Source organism: Buteo buteo, chromosome 8, assembly GCF_964188355.1.
Source record: "Buteo buteo chromosome 8, bButBut1.hap1.1, whole genome shotgun sequence".
Classification (NCBI taxonomy): Eukaryota; Metazoa; Chordata; class Aves; order Accipitriformes; family Accipitridae; genus Buteo; species Buteo buteo.
This window is the reverse complement of record NC_134178.1, coordinates 17,360,354-17,378,660: the sequence shown is the minus strand read 5'-3', so window position 1 is coordinate 17,378,660 and position 18,307 is coordinate 17,360,354.

Sequence of the window (18,307 nt, the reverse complement as noted above, 5' to 3'; positions counted from 1 at the left end):
CACTCTCTTAATTTACTGCTGTAATTTAACCTATGGAGCAACTTTTTTTTTTTTTTTAACTAGAATTTCCTGGAATCCCATGTTCTGCAGAAAGCAAAACTTTTTCCTGCAATGTTCAATACATTGCTGTGGCTTTATATTCTTTATTAAAATAATACTGTATATGTTTACCATGATTTATAAGTATTTGCAATGTGATTAGCACTCTGGGTAGCTCTACCTCACATCACAGGGAGGGTTTTACTTACCATTCTCTAAACGTTGGCATCAAATATAGGCCATGCTAAAATCAGATCCCTGAAATCAGTAGGTCTTTGAGGGAAGAGTTTGTCTTTCCCTCACTGTTTGTACTGTGGAAGGATTAAACTTGCAGGCCTGGCACCGTGACTCTGTACTTGCAGAGTTAAATGGATGCTGAGCTGTTCTTCTACTGTTTGTAAACTTAAGTATTACTGACAAGGCTGACTGTAGTGGACCTGTGCTTTGAAAGCCTTTTGGAAACTTCGTAGGACAGGGAGTGTTTTTGCCTGCCTGCTTAGTGGAGGAGTGAAGCAGTGTGCAGAAGCTTTGTACAGAGCTAGCTTTCAAATTAAGTTCCACCATAAGTACACAGGTATAGTTTAAGGTCCTGGGTTCTAACCTAGAAGACCTTGTAAAGTTTAACAGCTGGTCACCTTAGAGGTTGTCTCTCTGCCTTTGCACTGTTGGAGTGATACAAGTGGCCAAAGTGAAACAAGGTGATTCTGCAGGCAGCCTTCTGATGCAGACAGCTGCATCTGATGTTTGCACTTAAGATATTCTACGTGTGGGGCTTTCTCTTGTGTTCTCAAATGAATACCAATATTTGAGCGTGGTGTAAAATAATTCTTTCTGGCCAGGGGGTTACTTTTGAGCTTATTTTGGCAAGTTGGAGCAGGGGGAATTTATGGATTTTGTCTGTTGTGAGCATTTAGATTTTTATGCTCTGCCATAATGTTACTGCTGTAGACTTGGCCTTAGTGTTACTGCTGATGAGACAATATCTAAAACTGCTCTTGATGGATATCTAACAGCTGAGGGTGTGGCTTGTCTATATCTGATGCTTAGTATAACCATTTATTTTAATATTTTCCAGACAGGAGGAAGCCTCTGCCTTTTAACAAAATATCTTGGATAACAGTATGGAAATGGGACTGCCCACTAATCCCCTGCCTCCAGAGGGTCTTGAATATTACCCCAGTATTTACAGAGATTCCAAATCATACAACAAGATCATAATGAGCTCACTTTGCAAGACCTCTGTGCAACTCCTTATTAAGTAAACAGAGGTTTTGCACTTGAAAGCTTATGGGATAGAGTATTAACTTGGTGGAAGACAAAGTGCCGGTTAGGTTTTCTGTGCAATCGAGACTTGCTTTTGCGGGTGGACACATGAGAACAGGCTTCCCACTTTGCTCCTCCATAGTTATCTCACCAACAACTTCTGGTCTGATGTGGAGGCTGGCAAGATTATGACACTAGGCAAGGTTTTATTGTACATGCAAGACAGAAGATCAAAGTATATCAGAAATTACTTCCTTCTCTGGTAATACTGTGGTGCTGCTGTTCCTGCTGTCCATCAGAGGCACAGAGACTGCTGAGAGCTAACAGTCATTAAATAAAAAGTAATTAATTCTTTTGAAAAATTCAGTGTTTAACTGTGGCTGAAGAGATGATATGAACATTTAGGAATTTAGGACACAGAGCAAGGAAACACAGAAATGGACGTTATATGTGATGGTTAATTTTCTAGCACATTATGGGGTTTATAAGAACAACTGTAATGAATGTGCTCATGTAGTCACATTAAAATTAATTATTCAGTGCTTTAGAAAACCTGCACAATAGGAAGCAAGATGTCTTTTTAATTAAGAATCACAAATGACATTTTTAGTAAATCATTTATTTGAGAAAAAATCCCACAATTCTAAGGCAGCCACCGTTCTGAGTTTGAGTCAATTTCTAGGCATGTGTGTAAGCCAATAGCAATAAAAAGTTTAGAAATGTGAAACTGTTCACCACTTGTACAACCTCTGTCTCCTTCTGGTAACTCTGTGGTCCTAGTTCTTTGCCCTCTTTCTTGTTAGGTATTTTAAAACAATGTATTTAATTTTTGATTCCATGAAATTTGACCTCAAAGTGTTTTTTCCCACCCCTTCCGTAAGTGAGGTGAGAAGAAGCAAAAACACTGTTTGTGTCCAATTTAGGAATTTTATTTCTTGTTTTCTGTGTTTGTTTATTTAAGAGAAAACAAAACAGATTACACAGTCAACAGAAGCAGAAAATGCTGTCTGTGTGAAACCAGCTTTCAGCTTGCTGTGTTTCTTGTGAGTAAAGCCTGGGAACATTCACCTTTTCCAGCACTGGTATCTATTTTGCCAAATCAGTTCTAAATAATAGTCCTAAACCCTGATGTCCTTATTTAAGTTCTGTGCTTCCAAATTTCACTGACATAAAGCTCCCACAGGTTTCAGTGGGTTTGGATGATACATTACTGCAGGGCTCAGTTCCTTTGCTCTGTACTTTGTACTTGGTTGGCTCCTCTACTCTGTACTTAACCTCCTACTGGCATCAGTAGGTCGGAACCACTGGGGGCTTTGTCCTTCGTGATTATCACAAAACCCATCAAGCTCACTTCAGGTCTCAAAAGAGTTTGTGCCGAACATCTTGTGCAGAAACAATAACAAACTCCCTACTGTTCCTTTTAGCCTCTCGCCTTCCCTCCCTATATTATCTAGGGCAAAGGGGCTTCTGGATTTTGAAGTAATTTCTATTTGTGTATCATCTGTTTGCAGTATATTCTATAATCTGTGTTTACAGTAACCCATTCTGTTGAACCCGCCTTAAAGTGCCTTGTTTTATATTGTCTGGGTTAGGCATTCAAAAAACACGTTCAGTCCTTTTTTCCTCCCCCATAATGAGTGAGACTTAAAAATCACCAAGAACAGTAGACATGTTTTGTAATTACTTGCTTTCTAGCTTTTGGAAGTTGTCTTTTTTTGGTGTTTCTTCCTCATGCTGATGAGAAAGTTAGATATTTTTTTTTCTTTAACATCAAGATGTTCATGTAGTCATTGTGTAGTCACTACTTCAGAAGGTGGGATTTTTAAGGCAGCTAAGTGTCATGGGGTGCAATAAAATTCTGGGTACTATCAGTGATACTTGATTTACTATGGGATGTAACCATGAAGTATTTAAGACTAAGAAGGAATATGTAACTAATTAACTTTTAAGCATTTTTGGGTTTGCAATATACTGGTAGAAATTTCTAGTCAGATTATACTTGTGGGAGGAGAAAGAAAACCTACGCAAGAGACAGCAATTCTTAGGCCCAAGTTTATAAAATGTGGCAATAGGTAGTTGTCTCAGTCTTCATGGGAGATGTGTGGACAGATTGCTGAGATTTACGTGATTCCAGTGCATATTTTCAGCAGAGTTCTGTGCTGCGGCTGCAGCCCAACACCACAGTACAGGGGTGATGAATATCAGGTTCTCTGGAATTCTGCTAAAGTGCCCTAAGAGGGATTTGAACACTTTCCCTTGGTACTGTTGAAGTACTGGTGGCACAATCCTCATTTGTGGTGATTGTTTAGCTTTTCAGGTTTCAGCATGTTGATCTTGTGAGCACAGGTTAAGAAGGGCTTTCTGGGCCACTGGCTGCAGCTGCTTCCAGCTGAGGCGAATGACATTATCTGATTAAGATGCACCTACAAGCAGAGCTTTATGTCTGTCCTTCCCCGCTCTACCAACATTAGAAGGATGTTTGCAAATGTGATGGTTCTGAACTTTAGGAAGAAGCTATCGCCTTCCAGATGAAATTTCTTCACGTTAAATCTGTAGGCACTTGTTCTTTGTCCACTACTATGTCTAGAGCAAATAATTCTTCACGGACTTTACTCCTTAGATTTAAAACTGGTTTTGTTTTTGGTTTGTGGGTGGTTTTTTTTTGGGGGGGGGGGGGTTACCACTTCTCTTACAGTCCCTGTTATGGCCAGAAGATGGCACTTATGTACGCACTAAGAAAGGGTAAATGAGGCTAATACAGTTTATCTTTGCTGAAATTGTGTTTGTGGAATGGCAGTAAATATCTTGGGCAAATGATAACTCACGGGATAAAAGATCACTTTGATCTCGTAGCACATGAGGGGCACAGATTCAAGAACAAAGTCCAGGAACTTGTTACTCCACATAGAAGCTCTTTATTTCCTTAATCAGTAATAAGGATCTCATATGCCCCTGAATTCAGAAGGCAACCATCAAACAAAAATCCTGTGTGTTGTGGCTGGGTTTTTTGTTTTGTTTTGTTTTTTAAGGAGAATAATCTAAAAGCAATTTCTAGCTCTTTTTTTTTTTTATTCCAGCTGAGATTTTGTGCTACACGCTAAGGCCTGGTCTAAAGATGATTTTCTACTGAAATAGCTTTATCACCTATGGTTTTTGTACTTCTGCTTGCCCTTCCTCCCCAGATTATGGTATTTATAGCCATGGAAACTGAGTTGTGCTGTTCTTCAGCATAACTAACTTCCCATACCCATTTGTGATAAGCCATCCCAACATGAACCTTTTTAACCCAGTATAACTTTGTCAAACATCAGGGACATTGCTCTAAACTAGTCTTGTTAAAACAATACAGCTCTTCTGTGTAGCCAAGTTCGAAGGGATGGAGCTCTGAACTTGTAGGTAAGAGATTGTGAGGGAAGGTTATAAAGTGGCTGCAGTTCATCTAGGCAGTTTCCCAAGGCTGTCAGCATGTTTTTGTGCAGATCATAGGGCCCATCTAAATTGGAGCAGAAACTGGAGTGGTTTGTCTGGCCTGCTGTGCATGGGGTAGTGCTGCCTAAAATCCCTGGACTTGTGCATGTGGCACTCTCACGGAGTCAGGATCCAGCCTCCCTATAGCCCTGCTCTTTGAATAAACCTTTTACCAGGGTCTGCCAGGGGCTTGATGATGTTGTCAGTTCATTACACCAAGAGACACAGTCGCTAACCCCTCATGACCTTCTGTCCCTTTCACCTGCCATTACCTGCAGCCTTCTTCCCACTACCATTTTTTACCACTGATTTATTTTCAGGATCCACTTCCAGACCTTTTGCTTTGCTCTCCATAAAAGCAGTAAGCATTGTAGTGGAGAGTGCTGGCTGGCATCCAAACTTCCCCAGCCTGTGAGTCCTGTTTCAGTCAGAAAACTAAGTGTGAGAACAACTTGAAAACGTGTTTCATGTTCTCATCAAATGTCTCTTGGTAAGAAAATCATATAAATATATATATATACCCCCACACATGCATGCTGCACCATGGCCACTAACAAACGGTTCCTCCCCTGGCTCTGGTGGTAGTTTTTGTGATTCAAGACCAAATTAAGCCATATCAAACCCCAGCCCAGTCTTTGAAGATCCACATCCAAGTGCTAAGCCCCTAAACAATCCAAAGGGCTCCTGGGCCTTGTGAAGTCTGAAGACTGCAATCAACAGTCTGGGAAGGGAAAGCAGTTAGAAAATATCTCTGGTGTCTAATTGTATGCCAACATCAAATACTTGACCACTGGCAGGAGATAAAAGACTATGAGCTGTGAAAGCAGGAAGGGCTGCAAGGAGCACTAGGGGTGGGCTGGCTGGCTGCATCCGAACCGGCCGTGAGGAGGCTGTGCTCGAAGTGCTGGAGTCCTGGCTTGCCAATGGTCCGGAACAGGGTCTTAGCTGGAATGAGGCACAGTCGTTATCCAGACTGCGTGCTTTTTTTTTTTTATTTTTGCGTGTGGAAACCAGGTCTCAGTACGTCTTTTACTGGACGGCTGTAGGTGCTTGGCAGTGAGATGTAAGCCTGCTGCTGCTGTTTTGCACTGTCTGACTGCACGCGTCAGGCTTCAAGCAGCTCTTGGCAGTGTAAGCATACCTGCTACTAAATGCACGGGTAACACCATGCCTTCTTTAACCATGAACTGTTAGCCAAGCTGTTACATGCTTCATTTGCAAAATTCACTGGGAGGGGTTGGGAAAGAAGAAATACAGTCATTTCAAATATAAATAATTAGCAAAACAGACCCCGCCAAGATAAACATTACTCTGCGTGTGTGAATCTCCCCTGCTTAAAGAGAGAAAACAAGTTATATGATGGTTATGTTATTTCACATGCTACTCTAACAGTAATACCAAGACAGCGGTGTTGTAAGAGCCTAAGTTGCATGTTAAGTGAGATCTGGATATAAGGTACTGTGAGAGTTGGGAGACCTGGCTTCTTTTTGTAGCCATCCTACAGCATCCTTGTGTTGCTGCTCAGCCACTTGGCTGTGGCACCCCTTCTGTCGGACACGGGCGATGGTGCCCCTCAGGAGAAGTCATTGCTCACTTTGAGGTCCCAGGTGGCTTAGCAATTATGAAGCAAGTAAAGGACTTTATACAGTCCATTGCAAAACAAGAGGACATGAAACATCAATATGTTATCAGTTTGTATTTGACTCTGCTTAATATGTCATGAGATATGTTTACATTTAATTGGGTAGAGAAAAACAGCTTCTGAACCCATTAACTCAAATTAAGTCTATCAAAATAGCAATATACTGTTGAGGTGAAATTTTCAGCTAATTGTATAGCTTCCTACAAAGCATGTGTAGGTTGTTTTAACTTAAATGCACAAAAAAAATCCTGTTGTGTGCATGTGAAGTTAGCGCTTGCTCCTGCTGGGTGCTCATCAATCAGGTCTGCAGATGGAAGACCTGTATTTTTCTGCAGAAAAGCAGTAGACTGTTTGGTGTCAGCATAAATTCCTTCCAGTCTGTCACACAGCACACCTAGGTGTCCTGTCACCATGGCTGAGGGGGAAATTCAGCCTATGTACTTTGCTGGGACAACCAGAAGGTTCTAGTTAGGGAGGTGGTTTTCTGGTTGCTGAAGCTCCTAAAATAGTTGAAGAACACTCTTGAAATCCTACTGTGAATGTAGCGTGATCCTTGGTTACTTTGTGGAGGTACTACAGGCAGCCATCCCGGGCCTGAGTGATAGCACATTAAGCTTTCAAGCATGATAATTCCTGCAGGGTGCTAGAAACATTGGAGGATGTCCTTCAGCTGTGCTTGCTATTCATGGGGATGGCAAACTTTACTTTCGAGGGCAGTCTCAAAGCTCTCTTCAGAAAGCAACAGAGACTTAGAAATGCAAAAGCATTTCCCAAAGCTGCAAAAGCACTCAGAAGACTGTCCCCCACAGAAGTCCACAGGAACTAGATGTCCAAGTGTCTGTGCCCAGGTTTGTGTATGGGGAAGCGAGATGGGCATCCAGGGGAGGGACCCTGGTCAGATGTCCCAATGCCACCCACCTGCTAATACCACCAGCAGCTCCGTGTGCAGTGTGGAAGTGGGAGAGCAGCTGCAGAGTCCCTCCATCGCTCTCCTGGCTGGGTGCAGCCCAACTCATCCCATGGTTTTGGGTGCACATGGTGTTTAGCCCCAAACCTTCCCACATCTCATGGAAGAAGTCATTTGGGTTTTTTAGTATTTTCATTTTTAATTTCCTGCTAAACAGAGCAGTGTTCCTCTATTTTGTCCTGTTGCTCTGCAGACTCAATATATATTTGTACTATCTTGCCTTCCGAGAGCTGCCATGGCTCTATAGTCTGACAATATTTGGGTTTCTGCACTTGCTCTGCTGTTGCTATGCGACCAACCACCAACAGCAATTTGCCTGACCCTTTCTTCGGATGATATTAATATGCAGGAATTAGTGCCAGCTGTAGTTGGTGATGAGACCATTTGCAACCAGCCTTCTCCTCTTTGCCTACCTCTTGCCTCTGGTATTGCTGGAAGTGAGTTACTCTATGTTGTTTGGTATTGGGTAGCATGTAAGAATTGAATATTGACAGAAACGGGACGTGAATGCCATGAGGTCATCCTCACTTACTGAAAACATAAAAAACACTCAAGGAGAGAAAATAACAGTGTGGCCAAAGGTTTGTGCAACAAGCCCTTATACACAACTGAAAGTTAGAAGGCCTCATTAAAAAAAAATTATCTTTGAGACACTAGATGGACAATTCAAACACTTGTGAAAACTAAGTGTATTTTTGTGGCATGTAAGGAAACCTTTCCTGGGAAAGGTTAAACTCTCTGGCCATCCTTTGAGTGGTAGCACAATCCTCAGGGTGGATTTTCAGAGGTAGAAGTAGCACTTAGGCAGTTGATTCCTATTGACTGTCAATGGCAATTTAGCACCTGATGGCTGTACCTGCCTCTGAAAAGTCTCTTTCATAGCAGGGGGATTTTTTGTTTGGTTTTGTGTTGGTATTTTTTTTCCAAACCAGAACAGTGTTGTTGGAAAGCACTGGTTGGCATTGTAGGGACAGGCACCACTGAGTGCCCTGTGGGCCAGCTACCTTCCCTCCCTGGCACTGCCACACACCTCCACGAGCAAAGCGTTTTGCCTGGCATTTCCAAGTGGGCTCTGGCTTGTGGCATCTTTTTTCAGACCATTCTCAATACCCTTTGTACTTCTAGAGGTTCCATTTGTACCACTAAGGAGTTTCTGTGAGGAGCATTCTTAATGTATTAGCTGAAGTGAATTATTTATTTGAGATCAGTGCATTGTTTTCCGTTGATGTACCGTATAAGTGGGTATATAAATAGAAGCATAATACGTAAAACATGTTATCCTAAAGTCAAACCAGAATAAATTGATAATTCTGTCTTTTAATTTTAATACATTTGCAAGGTCTCTACTGATAAATTAGCTGCAGCCTCAGTGCCTTCATTAGTGTGATCCTTGTCCTGCGCCTATCTATGCATGTGTTTAATTTTACTAATGTTTACATGCCTGGGGATTTATGTGTGATGAGAAACATACATTGTGAAGGTATTTTCCGATACATTCATTACTTTATTCTGTTTTCCTGTAATTAATCTATATCCACAAATACAAGATATGTTGTAAAAATATAAGTAAGTTTATAGTGGATTCTGGAAAAATATCTTGTCATAAGCATACAGGTATAGTTGGAAACATGTAGTTCTAAATAAGATTTTTATTTAGATATTTTACTCGAATGTAGTGACTGAGACTACTTCAGAAGTAATTATTTCTGACGCTTTGGAAAGATTGTTTGAACTGTTCTGTATTTTTGATATTACACTATTTGGAAATCAACCAACTGGAAATGAGATATGTTTGGCATTTACAATGAAGATATGTGCATTATGCTTTGAAAGACCATGAAGTTTGTTAACACTTTATTTAGAGTACTAAGAAAATGAAGCTCATGTAATTGTGCTTTTAGTACACATTTGGGGTTTTTTGAGAAACCTGGCTTTAATCTGTCACGGGATGACGTATTGATATTTGTTGTTATTGCTTAACCGATAGGGTAAAACCTTGGCTATTGAGAGTCAAAACCTTTAAATCCCTCAAGTAGTAATCCTTATATATAAAAACCACCCTGTTATATCAATAGGCTTACTTCTAAAAATAAACTTTTGTAAGAATGGACTCACTTTTAATATTATGCTTTAAATATATTTATGTATGGCTTTGATCCACTTAAAACTACTTATTCTATTTGTTTCAAGATAAAGATCTGGTTTTTTCATCTGTCATTTCTTATCCTGTATTATTGTATTTTAGGGGACAGACTAAAGGAGTACTTAAATCATAACTGTAAGTGATTCAGAATGCCGCAGTGCACTTAATAACTAGGTATTTCATTACAATCTTCTTGCTACATAATCTTCACTGTCTGTCAGTCAGTTGATTGGTTTTTCATACCCACTTTGACTGTCTGGCACAGTAAAACACTGCTATTTATGTGAGGGGCTTGTAGCATTATTGGCATCAGAAGCAAGCTGAGGATGAGAAGTATGACTGGGCACTCATCACACTCGCTTTTCTTGCCCCAACTCCACTCCTTCAGGGGCCAGCAAGCAGCTGGAAGTGCCCCAAGTCCTGCAACTGAACATTCCTGCAAAATCAAGCTTGTTACTGATGCCTCGTACCAGAGCAGCAATTTTAAGCAGTGATAGTCTCTATTCCGAAGGGTTAGGAATTTTACACAATATAACGCAAGTGTGGGAATGGTCTGCCTTGGAAAAATAGGATCTGCCTTATGTTGAACAGAGCCATCCATAGTTCTGTCTTTGTAAATCATTTATCTCTTTGCTGCCCACTCAGCTAACACTTTTCCATGCTCTGATGGTTCGTTTTGCAGAAGTCACTACATCTAAGGATTTGTGAAATTTCATTTCCATGACCAAGAGGGTGAGTAGCCAATTTGCCAGGACCCTCCCAGTGCCATACAAAATATATGTAAGTAAAGAGAAGAAGGGCACAAGGTCATCAGAGGTTCAATCTCTTCTTTTCCATAAATGAGATAGATACCCCTAATTGAAAGGTAGGTGAAGCAATTGAGCCAGTCACTTTTCTAACATTTTGTGCCAAATTACACACACACTCTGGAGCTCAGCACTTTTGTAATGAGTAAACCAAGAATTTCTGCATTTTGACTGTGTACATAATCACTAGGTATTTAAATATATCCCTGGATTCATCACCTAAACACAACTTTGTCCCATTTGTCCTTCACCTTTCCATGTTTTGCAGCTTCTTATTTTCATTGTAAGTCTGCTTCTCTCTCCCTTTGCATTTCCTAATGACAAGCTTGTGACTAGTCCTTCAATCACCTTCCACAATAAATGAAGCTGGGTTTGTCAGGAGATAAAATATGTTATTAGATGAATGGATATAGCTGGAAAAAATTCCAGATAAGCTAGTGAAAGCTGATCAAACTTTATCAGTTGATTGAATGAAAGATAGTGTCTCTCTCTATAAATGATGCTTTGCTTTACCTTTGCACTCTCCCTGTTGCAGCAACGTAACTTCCAGCTCCAATGGCAAAAATTTCGATTCTCCACAGAGAATCTGGTTCATTACAAAACAATAATTCTAGTTTATGGTTTGTAATGCCAGATGGGCTACTGCGATGCTCTAGCCCGCCTTCCTGTTTGACACACAGCATCAGGCTTCTTCCTGTTTGAAATATGATGTCTTTTATAAAAACATCTGATTTTGATTTAAAGAATTCCAAAGCAGGAGACTTTGCCATAATGCCTCACTGGGTTGCTGTGGTGGTTAATTACCCTCACTGTTAAAAATATGTGTCTTATTTTATAGCTTGAATTTGTCTAGATTCAGCTCCCAAACACTGGATCTCATTATAGCTTTGTCTGTGAGCTTGTGTTCGTACTTAGACATACAGACTATGAGCAATCACCTCTCCCTTTGCTGGGCTTAAAAGGACCAAGTTCTTCCACTGTAAAGTGTATTATTTAGGTCTTTCTTCACTCTCATAGCTCTTTTCTGAACTTTCTTCAGTTTACCAACTTACTCCTTGAATTATGAACAGAACCAGATGCAGTTTTTCAGATGGAGTTACAGGAGTGCAAAATACTCTGATCATTTAGCAGCTTTTTTCTTTATTCCTTCTTATTTTTCCTTTGTGTATGCATTTATGGGCCTTGTTTTAAATGGACTAAGATGTTATTTTTGATAGGCAGAAATACCCACCTAGTGCCTGAGTCACATTATCTCTTTTGTCCGTTTAAGTTAAGAGCAGACAGGGAGTAGCAGGGTCTGAAAGTGATATCAAAGCCAAAGTTTTCATGAGTAATTCCTCTTCCCTGCCAAGTATTTCATGATACTTAGTGTTCATCAGCCAGGTGGATAAATCAGTGCTGATTCAAGGGAGAAAGTATGTGTTTGCTAAAGAAACAGGTGCAGAAATGAATAACCTACTGGGTTTTGTAATAATCAACCTGGTATCCTGACATATTCAAACACATCTTTGAGTGATTCTGTAATCATGTAAATATAAAAGCCCAGAACTATTTTTTTTCTCTGTGGTTTTTTTCCTCCATTTCTCTAGAAAGTCTACCAGTAAAAAATGTAAAAGCTTTATTTGGACCCAGCGGGAACTGGCTTCCAGTTTCCCACTGAAGGATTTACAAGGATGTGTTGACTGGAAGCTCTCTGCAGAAAATTTGTAAGTAGCACTTTCTATACCCAAAATGGATTTGGTCATTCCACACATATTTAGGGCTTAATTTGTAAAACTTCCTCACTAGGACTAGTCTGATTTTGTTAAACAAGAGTGCTCATTTGGGCACAGATTACCTATGAAAAGAAATGTTTGAGAGATCACATATCCTCAGAGTTAGTCTAAATGACACTAACCTAAAAAAAACATAAACCGGAACAGAAAGACAAAAAAAGCTAAGACTTATTTTCAAGCCAGCTTCATGATTTTTTTGAGACGTGAGTAATGATTTTTAGATGCTCAGATTAGCATCACTGAGTGAGGGCCGCCTCAGCGCCGGCTCTGCAGGTGAGCTGGCTGAGGAATCGGGTGGGAGCCCAAAAGCCAGCCCTCTGCAGCTTCAGGATCTTCACGTGGAGACAAGGCTGGAGCCAAGCAAAACCCTCTCCAAAACTGTTACCTCAGTGCACTTGAGGTTCGGGAGTTTCATCTCAGTACACTCGAAGTTCAGGAGTTCAGGCCTGCAGCAGGGGTGCCCAGGACTATGAAGATGTTTTGGGCAGCCCCTGTCTGGTGGTGGAGCCAGCTGCCCGTTGTTGAGGGGTTTGGAAAGACGCATCTGGTGGTGGTGCCAGATCTAGGGCATTTTGGACGCTTTATCCAGACACCGTAGCTGTAGCAGGGGAGCATTGTGCGGTGCCAGCTGCTGAGCACCATGTCCTGCCGAACCGGCTGCCAGGCAGGCCGCTCTTGAAGAAACTGCTGTTTCTTGGTAGTTTGCCAGCCACTTTAACAGTCCATGCAACTTTCCTTCTGCTAACACTGGCCAGCTCCCATCCTCTCTCCCTAAGCGTTTGAAGCAAATCCTCCCCTGGCATCAGCAGGACCTGAGCCTGAGTGGCCGCAGCAGCAGCCAAACTGGGAGCTGGGGGCAAGAAACCTGCCTCTGTACTGAGGAGACCAGTGAGACAAAGGGCAAGAAAATCTCGTGGAAAAGACTAATTCACCAACATCTCTTTTTTGTTTTGTTTTGTTTTGTTTTTCTGTTGATGGGAAAATTAGAGACATGAGCAAATGGTCTAAGCCATCAGTTGTCCCAGAGCTCCTACTGGTTTGTGTTCTTTGAATCAACGTGATAGCAGGCTTGGGCTTGTTGCTAATACTTCTGAGACTGAAAAATAAGCAAGAAATAAGAAATAACCTGGGGAGAACCAGAAAATAAATGAGAGCAAACATTCCTTTGAGCATGCAGGAAGCATCATTCAGATAGGCTGGTTTTGGCCAAGTTCCTTGTGAGGGAGTTGGGGGCGGCTTCCAGAGGAGCTGCTGCTTGCTGCCGCGGCGTCGCAGTCTCAGATGCCCAAGCCAGAAACTGGGATTTGAGGGCGATGTGTAGCTGTGTGGAAAGGGAACCGTGCAATGTTGAGAGATTCGGTTGTGGACTAAAACACAGGTGGGAGGCAAATCAGCCTTGGAAGGAAGGCTTGGCACAGTGTGTCCCCAAGCTTTTGGAAGGAAAGCCAAAACAATACAGTTGACCAGAAAAAAAAAATTCATACCGCAGGAAACTTTCAGGTAATTTACGAAATAATTACACAAGAATATCACGTATGAGCTACGCTATCGAGAGAGAGGTTCCTTATGAAATACACAGTCCTTGCATACCGTATTTGTTTCCAGGCATCGGTTCCTGTGTCGATTCTGATGATGTGAATCCGACACCACCAGTTTGGACCAGTGAAACGGTGTAGCTTGGACTGCGGCTGCCCAAGGAATTTCCTCTTCTCCTCCTCTAAGTTCTATCTTGACAGCTGAGACCAGTCAGAGAGTTTTTGCTGACACACCCTGAATTTGAACATCTGGAGAGTGTAAGCTCTGCTTTCTTTGTGAAACATCCTCAGCTCAGGAATTTACTTCTCCCAGTGGCCTAGCAGAGCCAGCATCCATTGACCTTCAGGGCACAATGTAAGGCCCATCTGTTTTCTCAAATTTTTGCCTGAGGGTCTGGCGGGGAGGCTCACGGTTAACTTGTCCTGGGGGAGTGTGTATGCGATGAACAGTGGCCAGCCTGGTATGTATCTGGTTTTTTAAACAATGTATATGTGTCCAGACTTTTACAGGGAAATTAAACAAAATCATTTTACCTTACAGGCGTTTTACAATAAATAAATTTATTGAAATAAATAAACACCTCAGATTTTGGTAACTGTGCTATGAGGGTTCTTCACGCTTAGGCAAGAAGGTGACCTCTCCCAGGCTGTCCATTCTTGATCCTGCAAAGAAAGTGTATCACAACTACCTCCATGACAATAGCCTGGCACATATTATATGCTCAGGATTAAACCAACACTGAATCATTAAATAGAAGAAGCCCATGTAAGAGGAAGCCCTTATTAACACCAAAAGAATTTCAAGGTAACAAAGAAACACATTTCTCTTCTTTTTTGAGTTCAGTCCAGTTAGTCCTTCTTTTAAGCATGCAAAGGAAAAAACTGTAAGTCTGGCATCAAGCTGAGATACCTGTTGATTGAAGTATCTATGGACTAAATGGAGGGTGGTAAACAGGTACTAATTAACTCACAGAGGCTTTTGCCATAGATATAAAGCCTGGTGGGAAGCAGATGTCAAAAACCTGTTAGAAAGTACCCTAGATCACAAAGGGATCATACTATGTTCCAACTGAAAAGCTCTGACTCTGCATAATCATCTGTTTCCACTTGAAATCGGATGCGTTTCTCCAAGTCATCCCTCCGTTCACCTATGCTCAGCATGGCCGCCTGCTTCCTCTGCAGCAGCATCACATCCTTCCGTACGTTGTTTCTGCTTCCACCGCTCATCCTCTACACCTGCTTCAGCCTTTCAGTGTTTGCAAAGCTCTAGAAGCAAGGATCAAGAGCCAGATCTCTGCCTTTTTACTTGCATGACCTGTCCTATTAAAACATGAATCTTATAAATAAAGAAACTGGGAATTGGTCCCATACTTATTTTCATGTTTGCAGAACACTGTGCACCCCTTTCTTTTTGTGAGTTAAGAATAATCCCGTATAGATTTTTATGCTAATTGTGAATTGTTACAGATTTCGGATACCAAGTCCCATTAGGTAAAATCACACAAACAGGATTCATAATTTATTATTTAATTCTTTTATTATTAAGCTTAATATAACTTTGGAAATGTTTCAGGGCTATGCCAGGTCCTCTTGAATGTATGCCAAAGTATTCACCTGTAAAAAATTGTGCACCTGATAATTGGATTTCCCAGCTCTGAATTTTTGATGTGGTTTCAATAGTTAGGGAAATTGCATACAGAGACATGACTGCAGCAAGTTAACCATGATTTGCAAGTGAGATTTGCAATAATCATGCAGCAAGTCTATCCGTATGCAAAGGAAAACACTTGGAAAACTAATGCTTTCAGTTGCAAAGCACCAAGTTGAATTTTCGTAGCTTAGTATAGGACTGCATTCAATTCAAGATCTTTAATCTGATTAAATGCATAAGGATTCCCAAATTCTAATTAACACTAAATATACTAACACAATTTGTATTTGTAGCGGTTTTATGATGGGATTTGTGTGCAACAGTCAGAATGATGGCTGGCTGAACTTTTTTATTGTTTTTCCTTGACACACTATACAATCGAGAAGAGGTAACATTCCTTTTATATTTTTCATAGGTGAAGTGTTACCCAAGTTAACAGGCTGCATATCTAGTATTTTATGAGCCTATGGAAAGCTGTTTATTGACAGTATGGAGAGGAGCTGTTACTCTGCATCTGTTAAGAACCAAGGAAGCCTGGGCCAGAGCTGAGATGTGCAGAGCTCCTCTATGTAACATCCAGGTAACTCAAGCTAAAGCCGGCCTGAGCTGAACTGTAAGCAGGTGTTTGACACAGTGCTGCTCACTGCACCCTGCATGTCCGCTCCTGCTGTGCACCTCTGTGCAGCAGTCTTCATGTACCTTAAAGGAAGGACCCCAGGTTGTCAGGTAGGAGCTGGAAGGAACACTACTTGAGGGCATCTTTATTCTGAATTTCCATTGTGGCAGGTTACTTGCTTGAATGTTGTCTGGCATGACATTGGCATGATTGTTTGGACTAGCATCAGTCCCTGCTCGAATGTAAAGCTGTATTTCAAATACACACTCATCTTCATTCTCATTATGCATTTAAATCACTCTTAGAGTACAATGACAGTGTGCCAGCATGACACCAAGGAGTGACCCAAGAAGTCCACTGAAGGGGCTTTGTCAGAATTTGTAATACTTACACCTTTTTCTGCATGAAACACTAATCCCAGAGATTCAAAAAAGTCTTGATTTCCTTTTTCTTTATGTGTCATCCATCACTGATATCTAAAGGCTTTTGCAAATACAAAGTATTTCACATGGGCATAATTATACAATACTCTTGTGTTCTCCCATATGTAAATGAAACTTAAATTCAAGGTCCTAAATTTTATGACACCATGCACTACAAGGAGGGTTTCACAGTGGTTTAATTTAAATTCAAAAATTGAACTTCTTAATTAATGAAATGTTAAAGAGAGTAACAACATCAATACAGCACACCCCTGCTGTTTACTTTGATATTAAATTCAATTTGGTTTATGATATCTCCAAGTCATCGCACGCTCTCAATTTTTATATTGGCTGCAGAGAACTATATTACAGAAATGGCAGGGCAGAGAGCATACTGGAGATTTTGGTGGGAGCACAGGAAAAGTAGAGATTTTGGTGCTTGAAGAGACTGTGACAGATAACCCCATTGCCAACATATTTCTGTAAAACTCATCAAATAGTTTCAATGCTTACTTAGGTACTTTTGCATATATATATATTCTGAATATTTTTTAGGACAAAGTTTGTTCAATATTTTTCAAATACGAGTTTTAAGCTTATGAAGTCCTCTTCCTGCAGCCATTGAAAGGTGAAGTAAATTCATTCCCTATGATTACAAGACTACATGGATTTAGAAATACCACTGTCACTGTCAGCTGAATGGTATCTGCATACCCATATGTAGGCACATAAGTCATAACATTATCAGCTGGTCATCACTGTCATACTGAAAGAGTTGTCTTCTTCACTGCTATCCATGTTGCACGACAGGGGAGAAAGGGCACCCTTGCTGTACAGGGTACATCATCTGTTATTGTGGAAGTGCCAGTAAACTTAGGTTCTTGTCAGTCTGAACTCAGGGATTTAAACACTAAAAAAACACGTCTTATAAATTCTTTAAGAACAAATAAAAATACATTCTCACTTCAAAAAATGTAATAAAGGCAACTGGTTTAAATTAATATCCCCGTAATATCTGAAACCCAAATATTATAAAACTAGACAGCTGTCAAAAAAAAAAAGAAAAACAAACCACAAAAAAACCCAAGTTATTTTAAAGCAGAACAAAATACCAAAGGGAAAGTAAGCAACAACAAGATGACTTGACTTTTTTTTTAACCTCAGACATCAGTACGAAGTCAGGGTTTCTCCTACAACCTGACTGAAGTCAGCAGTTAACCACTGACATCAAAAGGCCTGGTGATGTGGCAGGTAAATGGTAAATTACCCACTTTTAATTTGACTAGAACAGAATTTACTTGTTGCTCTTGTGCAGCATAATTATGAGTTTACCTGCTTCCTCATTTACCATCATACTATTGAAAAGAGCTGAGATTTCATCATTCCTTCACTCAAGGACCTCAGATCTCTTCAGAAGGACAAGTGAGAGCAATTAGTGTGAATCACATATGCAGGTGAGGTGTAAGGAAAATTCGAACATCCCAGGCGACAGCCCTGTGCTTCCACGAGAAGTGCTTGGAAAGCTGCCACCACCAGCTGCACCAGAAGAGGCAACAGCATGGTAAGGCAAAACATCTTGCTGACAGGCTCTCAGGCTCACAAATGTATCCTCTGCAGTGCCATGTTCTGGTGCTGGACCAGCGTTTTCCAGTTCTGTCCTCAACCACATCCTCCTTGGACATGGTACTGCAGCCTGGGAATTCGGCTGTAGTGTTTGACCCCTTGAAGGATTCAGCCCAGGTAGACCTTGACATTGGGGATTGGTCCCAGGCGCCTCAGTCTTCCTCGTGGCTGCAAAACTCCCAGTCTGCAAGCCAATAATACATTTTACTACAATATTTTAAAATGTTGAAGATGGCAAAGGACAATACTGTCAGGGTAACTCTGAATTTCTTTGCTTTCATGGGTTTAAATCAAGCTCTAAGTTATTTTTAGTAGCTTGTTATTACAGCTTTTGCAACCTGAAAACAGACACTGCCT